Below are 20,209 nucleotides of genomic sequence, written 5' to 3' on the forward strand. Positions count from 1 at the left end.
TTCAAACTCAGATTATGCCATGAAACCAGGGCAGCCAGGACCAACCTGGACTGTGAGGTAGAACACGAGCCCAGAGGTGTTGCTGGTGTTGCTGGAAGGCTCAGAACCTGCTTGGGTCAGCTGCTTTCTGCCTTCCAGTCTGTGGACCGGGAGCTCGGAGCTGCTGCCCCGCGGGGCTGCCTGGAGCCCTCTGTGGGACTGAGGAGGCCGCCCCTCATGCCTACCCCCATTCTGGCTGCAGCCCTTTCTGGCAGCCATTGTCCACTCTGCCGTCGTGGAAGGCTTTCATCGACGGCACACTTGGCTACTAGAAGCTGAGTACTGCAGGGAGGAATTCCAGAACTTTCTAAAGAAGGGTCTGGCCACAAAGAGACCCAGTCCTCAACTCCGTATTTTGGAGAGAAGAAAGAGCACGGGGATGGGGTGGCCACGTCTGTTTCCACAGGCTTTTGCCATTGTGTCTGTCCTATATCAGAAGTTTCCAGAATGGCTGCCACCTGCCTGTGGCCCAGCAGGGGTGGGGTGGGGTCCCAGCAGGGACTGTTGGCATCCACTCCCTCCTTTGTGCTCAGCTGGTGACCAGGGTAGCTATGTGCCTAGGGGATGAGGAGTGGCCTGCCTTGCCGGGCAAGCCCCTCTGCGGAGCCCTTACCTTGCGGGTCCTCGACACCCGCTGCTCCCATGTGTTGGCGCGTCAGACATGGTCCCACGCTGGGGGAGGGAGATCCAAGGAGACAGGTGGTCCCCAGCACTCGGTGTTGCAGAGAGCTCAGGAAAGCATTTACTGAGTCTCATAACCAGGAACCCCCTGAAAGAAGCTGCAGACAACAGCAGGCTCCTTGGGGGGTCTTGGCTGAGAAAGTACGAGTCGGCAAGAGGGGGAATGGGGAGGGACCCCAAAGAGGGCATTTAAAGGGGAGGAGATGTAAGTCGGGGTGTCTGGGTGGCTCAATTGGTTGAGAATCCCACTCCCGACTTTGGCGCAGGTCGTGACTCAGGGTGGTGAGATCAAGCCCCACGTCGGGCTCTGCATTCCGCTTGGAGTCTGCTGCAGATTCTCTCTCCCTCTCCCTCTGCCCTTCCCCCCACTTGTGCACATCCTCACTCTCTCTCAATCAGTTTAGAATCTTGAAGAAAAAAAAAAGAGGAGCTTTAATTAATTTTTAAGACTGAAAAGCTCAGGAAGCACGGTATTAATAATTCGGGAACAGCACTGTTGTAAATATCCCAACAGTTCCTCGCTTCTGAGCTCTGTCACGTGACAGCTGATGTTCACATGTGTGACCTACACTGCCAGGACCGAGACCCAGCATATTCCTGAATGTGATGGGAGTGATAGGGACTGTCCTTCTGCCTCTGCCAAGAAAGTATCCTAAAACCGTGGAGTGACTTTATTACAGAGACAACACTGAATTGCCTGTAATTTGTCAAAATATGGTAATAAACCAAAGACCGTTCCTTTAATAGTAACACATTACTTGAATCGTGCCTTGCGAGAACATAACCCGGTAAGAAACTCAGTGAGATGAAACCGTGATGGTTCAAACAACACCCTCGTATACCCAAGCTTTAAAAAAAATAAAAAACAAAACAGTGCAAGCAACTTAGAGAAAAAAAAAAAACGAAAAAACACAAAATAGCTATTTGTTGCACAAAAACTCTCTCCGGGTATGTATTGATAACACACATCAGTTTACAAAGCTGTACTCAGGATGTACATACAAACTCATGTTCTTTTCTTCACTATTTCCTTTACACATTTCCATTACCAGCATAGCCTCCCAACCAATCAATATTATGGATTAATATTCCCTTATTCTTGAGTATTAGTGGTTTTCATTGTCTATTTTGTATTTTTTTTAAGATTTTATTTATTTATTTGACAGAGAGAGATCACAAGTAGGCAGAGAGGCAGGCAGAGAGAGAGAGGAGGAAGCAGGCTCCCTGCTGAGCAGAGAGCCCGATGCGGGACTCGATCCCAGGACCCTGGGATCATGACCTGAGCCAAAGGCAGCGGCTTAACACACTGAGCCACCCAGGCGCCCCGTCATTGTCTATTTTGTAAATCATGCTACTATGTATTTTGTATAAAACTATTTTCAAGTGAAACTATGGGGTTAAAGGGATAAAGGTTTGATACCTTGTTATGGAATCTCGGATTCCTTTTCTTCGAGAATAAACTCATTTTTAGTTCCACGGGCAATATGTAAATAACCGATTCCCTTCAGGCCGAACAGATTTTTCTTTCTCTTTTTTTCCTTCTTCCTTCTTCTTCTTTTTCTTTGCATCTTCCTCCTCCTTCTCCTTCTTCTCCAGTAGTATGAAATATTGTGTAAAGAATTATTTTACATTTTTATTCCAGAACTTGAAACGAGTGGTAGATCTGGGCTTTTGATGCCACCTCGGTGTTCGAGGCTCTGACACCATCCAGCCCTGGCCGGTTCCCGTGTTTTGAACGCATGTGACTGGCCAGAGGGGAGTGTGCAGCTGGCCCAGACACCGTCCCCCGCCGCCCCTGGCTCGGCACCTGGTGAAGGGGGGACCGCGGGCAGGGAGTGCTGAGCGCTCGGCAACTCGGGGGCACTGAGGACAATATGGCATTGTGAAGCCACGTGGCACCACACATCACTCCTCAAGAGCTCTCCTTACTGTCTTCGGTTCTAAGCACGGCGACACATGTCCTCAGTCGGCTACCATTCCAAACAGTTGGTCCTGTAGTCCCCTCACAGTGCGCCCATTCTTTTCAAGCCCATGTGTCCTCCATTTGAATCTGGAAAATATGGTCACTACTATTTTGGTATACTGGTCTCACCCACTCTACTAGATGCAAGCCCAAGAGTAAGAACTGCATCGTAGTCGTCATCCAAACCTGTGTGGTCCCTTGCCTCCGACTTACCCTACCCTTTCATTCTAAAAGCAGTTCTGTTTGCTCTCTTGTCACTTGGAGAGCTGCTGTTCTTTGAAAATACACATTTTAAAATAGCACTCTTTTCTTTCTTGTAAGCCGTGTGTGTATGAAAATGAGTTCTGCAGCACAGAACTTTCCTTAATCTCTTATATGCAGCAATATAGAAGCTAGGGATAATAGCCTTGCCTACCAGATTAATTCTGAATACTTCACTGTGCTGATGACAACTGAGAGGCACTGGAAATCACAAATGTCACTGCTTTCACTTAGTATACAAATTAAATTTGGCACGGCCAACGAAAGGCGTTATTCAATAAATATTTTAAAGATGTACACGAAAAAACACTTTTAGAAATTACACACTAGTCTAGCATACCCAGCAAATCTTATAGGGTATCCAGAGAAGAATTCTGGCAAATGCTTTGATTCTCAATTCTTCACATTCCACTGATTTTATTACCGACACCAGCGCTTAACATTTTCTTCCAGATTCCCCTGGTATAACTCTCCAGGAGCTGGACTGGCTGGGTTGACCAAGAGTCTTTGATATGCAAGGAGACCCTGGCCGTCCTCAACCTCGGACAGCTCAAAATCAAGCTTGTGCGGCACAGGTTGGGTGAGTGTGAACCAAGGGATATCTTAGCATTTATAAAATGGTGTATTTGAGCCAGCAGGGATCGTCTGTCTTTCATTGTCCACTAGGTGTTTAAATTCCCCATCACAAGACTTGAGCCACAAATCTTAGGCAGAAGAACAAGTGTACTTTGGAAGGTAAACATCATCTCTCCTGTCTGTGGGCTCCCAGGACCTAGGGTGGTATGGGATGCCTTTCACATCTTCTGACTCCATCACTCGGGGCCCCAACCCTGAGCCATCTAAGTCCAGGGGACTTTGTATGTCACAGTCCTCTGCGACCCAGAAGTCATGCTAGACTGCCATGGCTTGCCCGCTCTAGAGCTTCAGGTCACCCGGCAAGTATCTGTTTGGTCCTCCTCCCAACTTTCTGCAGGACAGGAGCTAGACCTGATGCCAGCAGGAGGGAGCAGGCTGGAGGCTCAGCCCGTCTTAACTCTGAGACATGTCTCCAGGGGCCAAAGACAAAGCAAGATGGGAACTCCGCCAGCGTTGGAGACCAGAGGTGGGAAAATGGACTCGGAGGTCCAAAGTGTCCACGAGGGGGCTGTCCACGGAGAACTCCAGTGGCCATCAGGACCAGGGAAGGGGTATGGCATGAACAAGAAAGGGCTGGGCCTAGGAACGGCAGGGAGGGCTCTGAACGGAGAGAACGGGCTTCTAGACCCGATTACATATCGGAGCAAGTAACAACAACTACGGTAAAACCGTGGTCCTGGACCCTGGGTGAAGGCAAGAGAGTCTGTGATCTAGAAAGTTCTCCTGGAGCCCCTGGCTCTGAGCGTTGTCCGCTCATCAGCATATACACTGAGCTCCTGTCACGGCGGGGCAGGGACCGGGGCCTGCGGGACCCAACAGTGTAAGGTCGGTGTGGCCCCTGCTTCTGCGGCAGAACACGTTCGGGGGTGGGGGAGGGGGTCGGCAGGAAGAGCTGGGATCCACTGGGATCCGCCGTCAGCAGGAAGAGCTGGGATCCACTGGGATCCGCTGCAGAAGCTGCCGTTTCTAACCAGGCCCCTGGACTCACCCCGAGCTAGGACTCCACTGCGAACCCTCCAGGTCACAGTCCGTTTCCTGCCTTCCCCGTGTGGGGCTCAGGAACGCGAGGGACCGCGTGTGCGGCCAGAAGAGCGTCGCTGCTCGGCGGAGAGCACTGGGGTCACGCTCCGGTGCTCCCAGTTTCACGGCGGCCGAAAGCGGGCAGCAACCCGGAGGCCCGGCCGTGGATGGGGGTACACAAAATGGGCCCCCCACACGGCGGAATATTATCCGGCCGTAAAAAGGAAGGGAATTCTGCTCCCTCCTGGATGAACCTTGAGGACGTTATGCTGATTGAAAAGAGCCGGCCCTGAAAAGACTGACGACAATGCCTGATCCTACCCACCTGAGGTTCCCGGAGTCCTCGAATTCCTCAGAAACAGAAGGAGGGGCGCCGGGGTGGCTCAGTGGGTTAAAGCCTCTGCCTTCGGCTCAGGTCATGATCTCAGGGTCTTCGGATCGAGTCCCGCATGGGGCTCTCTGCTCAGCAGGGAACCTGCTTCCCTCTCTCTCTCTCTCTGCCTGCTTCTCTGCCTGCTTGTGATCTCTCTCTGTCAAATAAATAAATAAAATCTTAAAAAAAAAAAAAAAAAAAAAAGAAAGAAAGAAAGAAAAGAAAAAAGAAACAGAAGGTAGAAAGGTGGTGGCCTGGGGCTGGGGGCGGGGTGGGGCGTGGCTGGGGGTGTGGCTGGGGGCGTGGCTGGGAGGGGCTTCCTGAGGGGAGACTTTCCGCTTTGCACACGTGAACCTCCTTAACACTACTGAGAGGTGCACTTCGAAATGGTTAATCTGGGGGATGTGATGTGTTTTCGAACCACCATAGAAAATAAGGAAGAGGGGGACAGGAAGGAAACTCGGACACATCCTGCAACGTGGATGAACTTGGCGCATCTTCTGCTAAGTGAAATAAGCCAGAGCAGGCCAAGTCCCGCTTGACTCCGTACCTGGAACGGTTAACTTCACTGAGACAGAAAGTAGGCTGGTGGTTGCCAGGGGTTGTAGGGGTGGGTGTGGGGGTGGGGAATTCGTGTTTAATGGGGACCACGTTGCAGTCTGGGCGGGGGTGGGGGAGTGGGGGCTTGAAGCAGTTCCAGAGATGGGGGTTGGTGATGGTCGCACGACAGTGGGAATGTGTTTCATGCCGCTGAACGCTACACTTAAAATGATGAAGATGGCATGTTTTATATTATGGTTCTTTTCCCACAATACATTTTTTTTTTAAAGCCCACAGTATAGTAGAAAAGCTTCCTTCAAACTCAGAATTCTTTTCCAGACCATCTTCCCCACCTGGCACGTCAACCCCATGAAATTTAGGAAATTCCAAAAGAATAAACTTACACGTTCTCTGGTGAAAAAGAAAACAAAACAAAACTGGCAAGAAGCAGAGCGAGGGGAAATAATTGTGTGTGCGTTGGGCGGGGGGGGGGGGGGGGGGGGGGGGGGGGGGGGGGGGCAGGCGCTGACCGTTTCCACGGGCTTCCTCTGTGCCAGGGGCTCAAATGTTTTGTGCATCTCCAGCAAGTTCTCAGGTGATGCTCACGCTGCTGAGCGGGATCCACACTTTGAGAACCGTGGGCCTCTCCAAAGCTCTTTAAAATGTCCAACCCGCAGTGGAGGAGGTCTCAAATTTTAGCAAGAAGGTTTAAGTGGAAAGTGCATTGCAATGCTGGGATCCTGAGTCCTTTAGTCACTGGCACTTTTGAAAGCTTTGCCAGCTGATTCTGATGTGGAAGTTTTTCATTCCACAGGGAAATAAATGCTGCCCTCAGCATGCACTCCTTAGCCCCTGGATCTCAAAGGCAGGTGGTGGGTGGTTTTCTGGACCAGCAGCAGCAGCTAGAGAACCCAATCGTCAAGCCCCACCCCAAACCTACTGAAGCAGATCCTCAGGGCGTGGGGCCCAGGAATTGGCTTTGACAGGCCCTTTGGGTGGTGCTGATTCACCCTAAAGTCTGAGAACTTTGAGCTAGACTTTTTGACAATTCCTTTTTCATCGATGTGCTGATGACTAAACCAAGGCTTTTGGACAACTGGATATGTAGTTTCCCTGTGCATGTGACCAGTTACTGAAGAAAGGGACAGTTTATTCTTTTCTCTTTTTTAAAAGATTTTATTTATTTATTTGAGAGAGAGCACACAAGAGAGAGAGCGTGAGTGGGGGAAGGGGCAGGGAGAGAGAGAGAAGCAGACTCCCCACTGAGCAGGGAGCCTGATGTGGGGCTCGATTCCAGGACCCTGGAATCATGACCTGAGCCGGAGGCAGATGCTTAACCGACTGAGCCACCCAGGCATCCCCCGCCAACTTTTTTTTTTTTTTTTTTTTTAATGTTGGCCTGGAAATGTGATTCAGATATTTCTGAGGTTGGAAAAGTTCATGGAGAAACTTACAAATACTCCGACACCAAGGACCGCACCTAGCATAATTCATGGAAACTTCAAAGAGGCAAATTTTAGCTTAGTAAAAGGAAAAGACTTTAATGACTGGTGGGGGGGGGGGTGCCTCTGGTCATGGGGAGGGTTTTCTTGGGATGTAGTAGTTGTGCCCTCATTGGATGGGTTCCATGGGGACCCCTCCCCATGGAGGATGGGGAAATTTAGGAAGAAAATGGACTTTTTCAAGGTTCCCAGATGACTATCTGAGTCACCTGGGCTTGTTAAAAATAAATTTTGGAGTCCCACTCGAGAAGATTCTGACTTGGCACAGCTGGGTTGGGACCCTGGCATGGCACTGGCCCATGGGGCACTTTGAAGTGCTAGGTTTGAAAATCTCTAAATGGGATATATTTGCAGTCCCTTCCGAGTTCTACAACTGTACGAAAGAGGATAGAAAGGTTAGCTTCTAAAGGTTGGAAAATGCAGAGAGATCAAATAATTTTCTCCTTCAGATAAGAAGTCTACATTAAAAAGTAAAAGGGATGGTAGTATTTTTAGCTTTACTAAGAACACCCAGAAGAAATACGTTTAAACTACAGCAGATAGGATTTGGATTAAAGGAAGACAAAATTCCTAGCAATGAGGATGGAAGAGCCTTCTCTAGAAATTTCTAGAACTGCAAGGCCTTTTCATCTGTCTGGAACAATGTCAGGGGGAGATTTAAGACTCCTTTCCAGCCTAGATGCCGATGTTCTAATATACACACAGCGTATCAAATAAGGCAGCACGTTTCCCTCAAGTGTATAGGATAGCCTTCATGAAAGCTTCCCTCCTTCTGAGATTGCTAATAAAACCGAATCAGGAGGGCACCTGGGCGGCTCAGTTGGTCAAGCTACTGTCTTCAGCTCAGGTCATAATCCCAGAGTCCCAGGATGGAGTCCCACATCGGGCTTCCTGCTCAGCAGGGAGTCTGCTTCTCCCTCTGACCCTCCCCCCTCACATTCCCTTTCTCAAATAAATAAATAAAATCTTCAAAAAAAAAAAATCAACAAATGGTGAACTGATAAAGTATTCACACAGTAATAGACCTATGTTGGAACAGGAGGACAGTTCAGTTTCTCATCAATTAGTCACCTTGTCCGCTGTGGCTGGTGTCACCAGCATCGGCTTTTGTCTGAGACTTTGTCGATGGGCACTAAGTCGCTGATATTTTAAAAAAAAAAAAAAAAAAAAGAGAAAGGGGCTCTTCCTGGCAACATCTCTCTGAAACTCTGATGGTGAGGTTCAGTCGGAGGTAGACATCAAGGCCAAGCACCGAAACGGGAAGACCTTGAAGAGAAACGGGAGGCAGGAAGGAAGCCTCGGGACGGATGGGGGTAGGAATAGCAACTGGAGAGAACAGGCGGGATCCACCCTGGGTGTCAGACGAGGAGCCGCCCTGAGGCCAGGCAGGAAGATGGGACCCGGAGCTAAGCCAGCGGTGGGGGCAGGAAGCAGACACAGGCAGCGCTGCGTTTAAATCTCTTAAGTATTTCTGCTTCGGGAGAGAGAGTCCCAGGGAGACCCTTGTGTGTCTTCAGCTGGAAGCTGATGGAGAGCTCGGGAAAACCCGCCCAAGTTGTCCTGCAAGTCTTCCTCTCTGTTAAGGAACAAAATGCAGCATCGTGGTTTAAAATGCTGGCCCCGGAGTCAGGGGACTTGACTAAAACCTTCCTCTCTCACTTGGCCATGGATACTTTTTTTTTTTTTTAATACGTCCGGGCCTCAGTTTCCTTATTTGGAATACGAGACCAGTAAACAGCGCTGGGCGATGTCTGTGATTTCAGGAGATACCACCTGGGCTCAGGGACTGGCCCCTGAGAAACGCTCCGGAAGTGTTAGCTTTTCCCATTTTTCTAAAGAAACTTCCGACTGAATGTGTAGATTCCCCGAAACGGTGCCTCGCAAATGCCAGGCTGACACCTGGCACCGGCCTGTGACAGGCTTTCAGCATTCCTTGGCCAAATGGGAGAAATGAGAACAATGTCGGACGGCTGCCTGGTGGCTCGGGCTTGCCAACGACAGCTTTCTTCCTCTGAGAATGCACAATGTCCTTGGCTTTTGGAAATAATGAGCCGTACTTTTACTTTTATGTCCTTTGTTGCTTGAAGTTAATCCTTGAGGGTTTTTGTTTTTTCTCTTTTTTCTTTTCTTCTAGCCCATGAAATCCTAGAGTCTGGGAACCTTGCCCCGGGAAGGTGTGAGGGGAATCCAGAGAAGGTGGGCGGGGCTGTCCCAGTGAACTGGTGTGATTTCCCCTCCCCGCCCCCTTCCCAGGGGTGAACTCAAGGCCGCAGCTGTCCCTTCTCCCACCTACACAGGCTTCTCTTCATGCTTCTCATGATCTTCCTTTTTTTTTTTTTTTTCCTTTTTCTCTCCTTGAGGACGTCCCGATCTTCTTCCCTGTCTTGCCTTTGCTCCAGCCCTTGGAGGGCAGCAGAATGCACCACCCCCAAACCTGCCGCTTTGGCAGAAGGGTGATTTTGAGCCAAAAGCAATTGAGAAGAAGCAGATACAAGAACAGCTCTGCCCTCCCCAGTCACCTACGAGCAGGAGATAGAAATTTGTCAAGGTGTTCCACCTCCCTCTGTGCCGGGAAGGACAGAAGTGAAGCGCCGGAGCTAGCCCTCGACCCTGACCTTCTCCACGGCAGAGGAGCGCATATGACACATTACTACCTAGCCCTTGTCTTCCCGTGGTTCCCCAGATGTTAGCCTCACGATCTGCCTCCCTAGAAACTCTGAGTCCTTTTCTTGGTCTGGTCACTTCTATGAACATATATTTTTCTTTTGTTAAGATAAAATATAGGGGTGCCTGGGTGGCTCCGTCGATTGGAGCTGACTTCGGCTCCAGTCGTGATCCTAGGGTCCTGGGATCAAGCCCCACGTCAGGCTCCCCGCTCAGTGAGAAGTCTGCTTCTCTCTCTGCCTCTGCCCCCACCCTGCTCGTGCTCTCTGTCATGCTCTCTCAAACAAAAACAAAAAGATGTGAAATAAGCCCAAGTTCTAACCACCCCTGGAATTACTCCCCACTGGGGGTTGCCCTGTGCATGCGGGATGCTCGTGCAAATACACGCCTGTGAGGTCCCCCTCATTAACCTGGCTTTTGTCTAACGCGCCGGCCCCAGCCAGAGACCCTGGTGGGTGGAGAGAAGAAAAGAAGTAAGTTCTTCCTCTCCTGCATGGCTTGAGGCTGTTCTCACCACCCCCCCCCACCCCCCTCTTGGCGTTCTTCCCGGCCCTGTTTCCCTCCCCTTCACACCGAGTCCGTTCCTGAGTTGGCTATGGGTGCTCTGCCCGCTGGGACCACTGCCCTGCCGCATCTGCTCCCGAGGGGGGGCTGTGCTCACAACACAGCGACGCACGGGCACGCGGGATGGATCTTCCTGTCTCTGCGCAGTGACATGTCATTAACCAAGATGCTTCCTTTTAGCACCAGAGGATGGATCGTCGCCCATAGCTTTCCCAGTAACAGCGACACATTTTGGGCAGTGCATCCGGGGGAGAGAAGTCGGGCTCCATGAAACCCCGAGGAGGCACAGAAATGAATCTATTGTTTTAGCAGTTTCCTTGAAATCTGGTGGCAGGTCCGGTGGGGGGAGACATTTCTCCTCCCTAGAGAGCGAGCTCAGCGAAGGTCCCGTTTGCTTGGGACCTTCCTGGGTTCAGTGCTGCAAGTCCCGTGTCTTGGGAAGCTCATGGCATACTGGGACAGTTGGTCCCCCTAGAGCCAGCAGTGACCAACCCCCTTCTGGGCTATTTGGCAAAGATTCAGCACAGGTAGGTTTAATTTGGAGAATGAAAACAATAAGAGAGTATTTAACTCAGAGGAGAGAAGGCTGAGGGTGGGGAGGAGAGGCAGGGGCTATTTTGGTGACAAGTTTCACGTGTGGCCCCTGGGTGGGCTAGAATGTGTCCAGCTGCTGTCCGTCTCGGCCCCAGCTCAGAGCCAGAGGAAATGGGTGTGAGTGGAGCCCGAACTTACTCACCAGGCTGATTTCCTGACAGTAAGTATTCTTAGACTCCGAGAAGGAGTTTCTAAAACAGATTAGGTATTGTCTTTAGAGGTAATCCCCAAGGGCTTTGAGAGTTTAGGTGTGGCCCAAGAGCTGAAGGAATCGACAAAACACATTTCTAAGATTCCTCCCAACCCTAGAATCCTGTTTCCATCTCCCCATCTATTACGGCACTGATTATTTTTTGTGTCCTCTTTTGCCTGAGTTAAATCTTGTATAATGACCAGGAAAAAGTGCTTTGATTCTAGTCTCCTGGGGCATGAGCCCAGCTTCTCCAAAGCATGATGGAGAGGAAAGATGAGCACGTTTGTTTGTTTGTCCCTAAGGATGGGTAAATTTAGAAAAGGTTATGTATTGGTCAATTTCATGACAGCAATATTAGAAGCTTAAAACAGGGAGAAACGTTCCCTGTGGTCCTATTATTCCGACAGCCTGAGTGACCCACTTTCTCTTCCCACTCCCAGTCCAGAGATTTCCCTGGGATTTCATTAATGTTTAACCTGGCATCCAACCTGACCTACCTAGGATTCTTGCTGGGACTTACTGAGTGATTCAAGCAAAAAGCAAAACAAACAAACGAGGAAAAGTTAAAAAAAATCCTACGTAATTGAGTTGTTTCCAATTTTTAAAATCAGCTTGGTTTCCCTCCATGGAATTGTCTCACATCCTGGGAAATCAAGCTGAGCCATCTGGTGAATTGTTGTGGTTGAAACTGAGCTTTGGGATTGGTGGTGGATCCTTGTTGTTTTAGGGATGTTTCCCCCTCATACAAACAGTTCTGTTTGTTGGAAACTGAGTGCTGCCTACGTGAAGCCTGAGCATCTCTTTCCACTGTGTGTCTCTGATGTTATTACTTATCACGGAGCCCACCCACCAATCCCGCAGTCAAAAGCTGACAGCATAAACTCTTCCGGTGATCTCTCTGATTGGCTCCTTACACAAGTTCCTTGACGTATTAGGGTCCTCCCGACAAACCGAACCAATGGGATGTGTATATATGGAGAGGAGATTTATTTTAAGGAATTTACTGACAAGTTCAAAATCCACAGGTTGGGTCGTCAGGTTGAAAAGCTGATGCTGTGGTGCCAGCCTGAAGGCTATGAAGCTGGAGAATTCCTTCTTGCTCTTGGAGGTCAGTCTTTGTTCTATCCAGGACTTCAACTGATTGGATGGGGCCCACCCACGAGAAGGAGGACAATCTACCACTGTGCATAAGTCCACCAATATAAATGTTTTCTCAACTGAAAATACTCTTACAACACATCCAGAATAATGTTCGGGCAACCATGTGCAACCGAAGTAATAAGACCAGGGCCACGATAAAGAACAACCCCTTGATTCTTGCATGAGTGCCTGCTTTCAGGTAAGCATATAAAATAGTTTTGGTTTCACCTTTGGATGTAAACTAGATGAAATAAACTATGCTCAGAGTGGCGGCAGGTGACGCCTGTCCCTTTGTAGTGCAGCAAAGAGTTCCAGTTCCCTACATCCTTGGTAGCACCTGCTGTTAAACAACTTTGTATTTATTTATTTTTATTTTTATTATTTTTAAAAAATTTTTACATATTTGAGAGAAGGAGAGAGAGAGCACGCACAAGCAAGGGGGAAGAGCAGAAGGAGAGGGAGAAGCTGACTCCCTGCTGAGCAGGGACTCCCGCCTTCCCCCAATGTGGGGGTCGATCCCAGGATCATGACCGGAGCTGAAGGCAGACACTTAACTGACTGAGCCACCCAGGTGCCCCTATTATACAACTTTTTAGTTCTTGTTAGTCTGATGGTTGTAAGGTCATATCTCATTTTAAACACAATCTGCATTTCTCCAATTAATGAGCATGAGAGGCTCCTCACATATTAATTGGTTGTTCCAGTTTCACTTCTGTGAATTTCTTTTTCACATTTTTGCCCACTTTTCTTTTTTTTTTCTTGCTGATTTGCAAGAGGTTCTTAGATATTCTGGATTTTAAGCTTTTGTCCTAGTTTTGCAAAATACCTTCTTCCAGTACATCTCCTGTGTGTTACCTTTGTCCAGGGTGTCTTGGTTTAAAGGGAAAGCTTTACTTTTGATGTCCTTAAATCCATCAATTTTTTTTTCCTTTGAAATCTGTGCTTTTTGTGCCCTTACTCAAATCAGCTAGTTTTTGCTATCTAACAAACCACTCCAAAGCATGGTGGCTTAAGCCAGCAATGATTAATTGCTGTGGGTTGGCAGGGTGCATCTTCTGCACTGGCCTGCCTCCTGGGGCTGGATGTTGAATGGGGGGGGGGGGGACCTTACATCATAGGGACCTCTGCCAGGGGTGGGGCTGGGCCTCCAGTGCACATGGTCTGTCAGACTCCAGGCGGCAAGCCTAGGCTTCTTCACACGGTGGTCTCAGGAATTCCCGCAGCAGGGGGAGGCAAGCCCCAGTGTCCACGTGCTAGTCAAGCCTCTGCTTCTTCAAACTGCCAACGCCCCCGTGTGCCAAAGCAAGTCACATGGCCAAGCGCAGAGTCCAAGAGTGCAGGAGAAGGCCCCACCGGGCTGATGGGAGGAGTGGCAAAATGTGTGTTCTTATGTTTTAACAGGCAGTTTAGGTTCACAGGAAATTAAGTAGAAGGTGCAGGGGTTTGCCACATAGCCCCTGCCTCCCTCCCTCACTGGGAACACCCCCCACCAGAGGGGGATACTTGTTACAATCAGTGAACCTTCACTGTCCCCTCATTGTCACCAGAGCCCGTTAGTATGCCTTCGGGTTCACCCTCGGTGTTGTATACTCTGTTGGTTTGGACAAATGTATCGTGACGTGTACCCGCCTGACAGAATCCTAGAGTAGTTTCACTGCCCTAGAAATCCCGTGTCCATCTGTTGTCTTCTTCCCCATCTACCTTGTTACTCTGCGCTTGTCAGGATGTTCTCCTGTATTTCCTTTTAGTGGCTTTATAGTCTTAAAGCTACTTGGTGTTTCTTTCTCTATACTGTGGTTTTCAATATATTTGACTAAATTAATTTTTTCAATATTTCATTTATAATTACATATTTGTGTTTGTTACATACTAACATAATTGCCTATTATATAATTAGTAAAAATAAATTTAGATCAAATTTTTAATTGAAATTATTTTTTCCCAGAGCACACCACATTTTTCCAAGATCTATTATTCTAGAATCTGTGTTCTACCCTCTGATCTATAATGCCAGCTCTATCATATACCAATTCCCCATATACATGTGGTTCTGTTCTCAAACTTTCTATTTTATTTGCCTCTCCTATGCTGAGACTTGTAATAGAGGTTACTATCTGATCAAGCTAGTACTGTTTTGGCTTTTTTTCTTCCGATTCCCTTGGCTTTTTGTAGACTTTTAGTCGCCGATATAAATTTAAAAATTATTTTTTCCAATTGAAAAAATCCTCTTGAATCCATCAGGTTCTGGGGATCTAGGGTACAGCATAGTGACTACAGCCAACACTACTGTATTCTATACAAATGAGTTGCTAAGAGAGTAGAGTTTTAGTGTCCGCACATTAACAAGGACAACACAATGATAATTCCATGAGGTGAAGGATGTGGTGACCAACCTTATTGTGATAAACATTTCACAATACAGACACACGTGTATCTGGTGATCACATCGCCCACTTTACGCTTACTTAATTGTAGGAGCCAAGTATATCTCCATATAGCAAGAAAAAATCATCTTGAGATTTTGATTAAGATTACATTGATTTAGAGATTCATTTAGGGAAAATGAACATCTATTCTGTGCTTAGCTGTCTCATTCATATATACGGCACATATCACTGTTTAGGTAGTCTTTTACATCTTTTATTAATGTTGTTATCCATAACTTTGTGTGATATTTTTGGGGGGGCTAATTCATAGATACTTTATCGTTTTTTTATACTTTTTCAATAATGTCAAACAATATGGGTTTTTTTCCCTGTATTTTACAAGAGTTCAAATGTTATAGGTGTGACCTGATGAACTCGTTGAAATGTAGTAATGTAGTAATGCCCTGAATGAGAGAAAAAGGGATAATATCCAGAGTCATAACAATATTAATATGTGAGGCAACATTGCTGAAGATAGCTTTTAAAACTAGTCACCGAGTGACTAGTTTCGGGGTGAAATGAGCATGGTGAAGTGCTCACCCAAGAGATCTTCGTAGATTTTCTCTCCCGGTAATGCCAGAGGTCCACTTCAGCAAAACTCACACAAGCAGAAGGTCATGAATGACTCTCGCTGGAAATTCCTTCATTTCTACAGTTCCCAAGCGTTCAGGAGAATTAACCGCTCAACTGCAGAGACTGGGTCCCCAAGAAGTTTCAAACACCAGCCAGATGGGAGAGATATTATGGCACACGTGGTCTTACCCCTCTGCAACAGAGAACCAGAGGGAAGAAAAGCTTGCCTTTCCATTGTCTGCACAATGCCTCTAATTTTCCTTTGTTCTGGGGGATAAACAGTGAGACACATGAAGGGCAAAACTTCTATACCTGAAATTTCCATAATGCTGGGGGCTGGGGATTGTAGTTACTTGCTCATTGCTTGTCATTTTTGCATAGAAAAAAAGAAGTAAAAAAAACCTTTTGAGAAATACATATTTAGACAAATTGAGAGTGCTTTGTCCTTTGGATGCATATGTGGGTTTAGCAGAAAAATGCCCCAGTCTAAGGAGCAAATATCATGTGCCTAATTCTTTTGTTAAAGACCGTTCTTCCTTTTTTTTTTTTTTTTTTTTTTTTTTTTGCATTTTTGTGTTTGTTCATTGCTTTTTGGGTTATATTTTTAATCCCTTTTGCATTTATTTTTTAATACTGGATCCAGTGCAAGTATTTCAGTCAATGAAGAGGTGTGACGCCATAAACCCTGGGCGGTCAGGGCAAGTGCCAACATCTCCTTCATCGGACCTTCGTCGAGAGTCGCTTTTCTGAGCCTCAGTTTACTCATCGGACACAGGAAGGGTGTACGTGACCCCACATGTCCTCTCAAACTCTTAAGATTCTGGCTATCTTCTTGGACCTTGGCATTTGGAAATAATTCGTGAGGTTTCTATAAATACACGTGAAAATCAGCCACTTCTTTAAAACCAGTGGGAAGCTTCGGGAACACAGTCATCACCAGGTCTCTATAATCCCTGTGGAATTGAATCAGAAGCTGCCAGGATGGCGGGGCAGTCACAGGGCAGTGAGGAGCAGAGTGCTGGCTTCACATATGCTGCCCAAGTCCGTGTTTCTTCTAGCAATTTCTTGAATTGCTGTGAAAATTGGAATGGATGAGAATTTTGTTTTTTTCCCACAAGATAAAAGGCTCACAGATAGAGTGAGTTATCGGTCTTTCGTTCTGATCGAAAGGTGACCTTACCAGAAATTATGCTGAACATCTAAGGAATTAATCTGGACGAGTGAGTGCAGCCTGACAATGGAGATGCTGTGATGCCCTTCTTAGCAATGATGCTGAAATAGTAACAGCTTTAGTTTGCAGAGGCCTTGACAGCTGCCGGGGGCGGTGGGGGGCGGGGGGCTGGACCACAGAGAGAGAGAGAGAAACTAGAAAATCCAAGCCATTCCAAAGATATAAGGTAGCAATTTAGAAGCTGTCCTCTTGAAAAGCTTATTTAAGCCCATCAATCAACCAATATCTATAGATCGCCTACCGATCAAGATGTCACATCTGTGTTCTCTGCCTTCCAAGAGCTTATGATTTAGTTAAGAGCCACCGTCTCTGCTCCAGGCCGAGCCTGCTGTATTTTCTCAGACCGTGGCCCTCCCCAGTGTGGGATTGTATCGTTAGGTCGTTGGCTTTTCAATCACTCTGGGTTCTCAGGCCCCTATGCTGGGAATCCAGCTCCCCCTGGGGGCTTTCAGCTGAGGGGGGGGGGGTCCTGACCTATTTCTGGTAACCATTCCTCATGCTTAGAATCTGCCTCAGTTACTATTGTGTTCGCCTTTCCAACCCCATCCTATCTTTAGCCCCGGCTCTGCTGAATTCTGTAGCTGAAGACCTTTTCCCCCGTCCATGGTGGCTGATGAGACTATTGAGGGTCCTAGCGTCTACTTCTGCGTCCCAGCTGCCCCCGCAGATCCCGGTCCATGGACTGGATTCATCCTGCAGCCTTTCCTCTCCTGGAACTTGACTGTTCCTTGTCTGCACGAAGGTGTCCATTCACAGCCAGTGTGAGTGACGTCCCCTCGTCACCACGCCAGGTCACGCACCACTGGACGCGCCCACCGTAGCATCCAGATGTGGCTCGTTAGGCCTTGAGCTGGGCAGATCAGAGCCAGAGCATCTCTCCTGTGTTCGAGGAGTCGCGCTCCCTCAGAACTCCGGCTGAGGAGCTCACTGAGAACTCCCGCAGAGATCCAGGGGTCCCGGGTGGGAGAGGTATGGGCTTCCTGCAGAAGTGGAGGATTTTCCCCATAGAGGCAGCACGGTGGCCGCAGAAAACATTCGTTCTCCGGTGCCTCCCCAGAGGGAGGACACAGTTCCCAAGAGCAGACATCTGCGTGAGCTTTGGGGTGACAGCGTGTAGCTCTGGTGGATAATCAGAGTCGACCCTTCGAAATCAACTTCATTGTTCCTATGCCCTCGTCCTCTCCCTCCTCACGCTGGGGACACCGTTATACAACCGGTTGCCAGGTCTGAGCGCCTGCTCCCCCTCTCACCGAGCGCCGTCGAGTGTCTCTGCAGAAGTGCCCCCCTCGGACCGCTCCTTTCCGCGGCCCGGCTCAGGCCTCGTTCTCCCCCAGCTGCCCGCTGCACCGAGCCCTTACGCCCGGGCTTTCCAGCATCCCTCTCCACGCCGCATCTCCACCCAGCACAGCGGCTTCCCTCCGCCTTAAGGGGGGAGGTTCTCGTTGCTTTTGGTTCCACGAGCCGGCCTGCTCCTGTCGCTGTCGCCGCCGACCTGTGAAACAAGGCGGAGGAAGGCCAGGCCTTACTCCGGCTCTGCTGTGCCGCGCGGCTCTCGCTGCTGTGCGGCCCGCATCGCCGCGAAGCTCTCCGTGTGAAGCCGGCGCTGCTCGTCCACCTCTGGCCAGGGCTCCCGCTCTGCCTCTGCCCGAACGCCCTCCGGCCTCCGCCCAACTTCTCGCAAGCTGCGCTGGACCGGCCGCGCCGTCCTCCCCATCCGACCGACCCCTCCTCCTCTGTGCGGTGACGCCGTTTAGCCGCTTCGCTCTCCTGCCGCCCGCGGTTGCTCGCGTGTCTCTCTTCGCTCACCAGCTTATCACCTTGTGCATCGAGAGACACGTGACTCTCCTCTTCGTGGTTGCCACGGTCGTTGGTCATCGCGGGTGCTGGAGGAATGTTCGCTGAAACAAGTCCGTCCAAATATGTCCCTGAAGGTCTGGGTCCAGAGCCGGAGGCGGTCACGCACGTCCATCTGGGCTAGAGGCGCACCGTGTCAGGGCACGTTCAGGCGCACACACGCATGCCAACGCGTGACCACATTTATGCACATGGCAATGCACACCTACGTCTGCACACGCACTCACTCATGGTTACACACTCACACATGCTCACGTGCAAACTCACAGCGTATACATATGCACGTGTGCACACTTACACCCACATTCACATACACACTCGCATACATACAAACCTTAGCATGACCTTCTAAAGGGGAGTTCTGCCAAGAGCTTTTGGGCATGGACTGGTGGAGACCCCGGGGTGCAAACTATAAGGCCTGTGAGGCATCGGGGTTATATTTTGGGGGTACATTGATTCCCCACATTCTTTCAGGAGGAGCAGGACGCTCTTTTTTTTTTTTTTTTTTTTAAGATTTTATTTATTTATTTGACAGACAGATCACAAGTAGGCAGAGAGGCAGGCAGAGAGAGAGGAGGAAGCAGGCTCCCCGCTGAGCAGAGAGCCTGATGCGGGGCTCCATCCCAGAACACTGGGATCACTGACCTGAGCCCAAGGCAGAGGCTTAACCCATTGAGCCCCCCAGGAACCCCCGGGAGGCTCTTTTGATGTAACACCCCTCTACTCAGAGGAGATGGAGTGACTTGGTTGATAGGAAATTCGGGAAGAATAAATTTCTTTCCCAGTTGTGGTGGGCACAGACCACTCTGTTTTCCTCTGTGCGAGGCTCCCTGCTGTCAGGGTGTGAGTTGGGGGGCGGGCTGGAAGGTCAAGCCTCGGGGAGGGACTGCTGTGGTCCGGGCTGCCGTGATGGGAGTCCAGTACGGGAAAGCTTGTTGTTCGCAGATGTGAGCCACATCTGCAGTATAGATTAATAAGCGTGAGGGCATAGCCTGTCCCTGCCGTCTTTCCGGCTTTGTTTCTCCACGAGCTCATCAATCAGACGGGGAAGAAGGGTGTCACCTCTCGGGACCCTTCAAAGATCCTAACAGGACATGAAAAATTTACCAGCTCCCTACTCTGACCACGTGCCTTCACATCCACATAAGGAAGGAAGGGAGGCCAAGGAGTGGCCGTTGGTTACCACACGGTAGGCTTGTCACTGCTTGTGCTGCGCAAGCCCACGCTGCAGGTGCCGATCATGTGCCCTGGTTTGGGACGATTCTGACCCATGTATATGATGCTTCTCTGCTCTCCCGGGCTCAGACTCTCCTTGAACAAAAGGACACCTTCGTGTTTGCTTCATTCTGTTTACAACTTTTTGCCGGCAAGTGCCCTCCTGCTCTCCTGGCTTTGTCTCCCTGGGGAGCTGGTCTCGATCCTGGGGACGTTCATTTTCCTCCCCTGGGGATGACATCATTGTGTCGGCTGTGCCTTGTCAGGGATCTTATCTAGTAGGATCTGTGTTTGCTTCACGGTGGTAAGTGACCTCGGAAGACACAGCAAAAAGGAGCCTTGTTTGTCCCAATGTGTGTATTTCTGGGGTGAGACAGTCCCTTGCTCGTGTCCCGTGACATTCAGCTCTAATTCCACTTCTTTTTTTAATGGGCTTTAAAAACATATTTTTTTAACTTGAAGTGTGGTTGACACACAATATTACATTAGCTTCACCTGGATGGCAGTGGTTCGCAACTGTATACACCAGCGGACACTCACCACACATGGCGCCACCACATGTCACTGCAGCAACTGCTCCGACACCATTGACCACATTCTCTAGGCTGCACATCTCGTCCCTGCGACTTACTCGTTCTAGAACTGGAAACTGGTACCTCCCACTCCCCTTCACCCATTCTATCCACTCCCCACCCACCACGCCCCTGGCAACCCTCACTTTGTTCTCCGCTTTTATGGGT

General features: G+C 49.1%; 1 long non-coding RNA gene across 1 annotated transcript; it reads left to right on the top strand.

Annotated features, from left to right (window-relative positions):
- The first annotated feature begins 2,040 nt into the window (after positions 1-2,040).
- Positions 2,041-4,966, top strand: LOC106005160. The gene is made up of 3 exons (XR_001178339.2): positions 2,041-3,524; positions 3,611-3,679; positions 3,918-4,966. It is a non-coding gene; the product is annotated as an uncharacterized LOC106005160 (long non-coding RNA).
- Positions 4,967-20,209: the final 15,243 nt, after the last annotated feature.

The sequence above is a fragment of the Mustela putorius genome, unplaced genomic scaffold (assembly GCF_011764305.1).
Source record: "Mustela putorius furo isolate JIRA1106 unplaced genomic scaffold, ASM1176430v1.1 tig00003858_pilon_pilon_pilon, whole genome shotgun sequence".
NCBI lineage: Eukaryota > Metazoa > Chordata > Mammalia > Carnivora > Mustelidae > Mustela > Mustela putorius.